We start from the raw sequence: 828 nt of genomic DNA on the forward strand, positions 1-828 counted from the left end.
CTATCAAATTACCAATGGCATTTTTTACGGAACTAGAACAAAAAATCTTAAAATTTGTATGGAGGCACAAAAGACCCAAATAGCCAAAGCAGTCTTGAGGGAAAAAAACAGAGCTGGAGGAATCAGACTCCCTGACTTCAGACTATACTACAAAGCTACAGTAATCAAAACAGTATGGTAATGACACAAAAACAGAAACATACATCAATGGAACAAGATAGAAAGCCCAGAGATAAACCCACGCACCTATGGTCAACTAATCTATAAAAAAAGAGACAAAAATATACAATGGAGAAAAGACAGTCTCTTCAATAAATGGTGCTGGGAAAACTGGACAGCTACATGTAAAAGAATGAAATTAGAACACTCCCTAACACCATACATAAAAATAACTCAAAATGGATTAAAGACCTAAATGTAAGGCCAGACAATATAAAATGCTTAGAATAAAACATAGGCAGAACATACTATGACATAAATCACAGCAAGATCCTTTTTGACCCACCTCCTAGAGAAATGGAAATAAAAACAAAAATAAACAAATGGGACCCAGTGAAACTTAAAAGCTTTTACAGAGCAAGGGAAACCATAAACAAGATGAAAGGCAACCCTCAGAATGGGAGAAAATATTTGCAAATGAAGCAACAGACAATGGATTAATCTCCAAAATATACAAACAACTCATGCAGCTCAATATCAAAAAAACAAACAACCTAATCAAAAAATGGGCAGAAGATCTAAATAAACATTTCAGCAAAGGAGACATACAGATGGCCAAGAGGCACATGAAAAGATGCTCAACAGCACTAATTATCAGAGAAATTCAAA

Source organism: Physeter macrocephalus, chromosome 11 (genome assembly GCF_002837175.3).
Source record: "Physeter macrocephalus isolate SW-GA chromosome 11, ASM283717v5, whole genome shotgun sequence".
NCBI lineage: Eukaryota > Metazoa > Chordata > Mammalia > Artiodactyla > Physeteridae > Physeter > Physeter macrocephalus.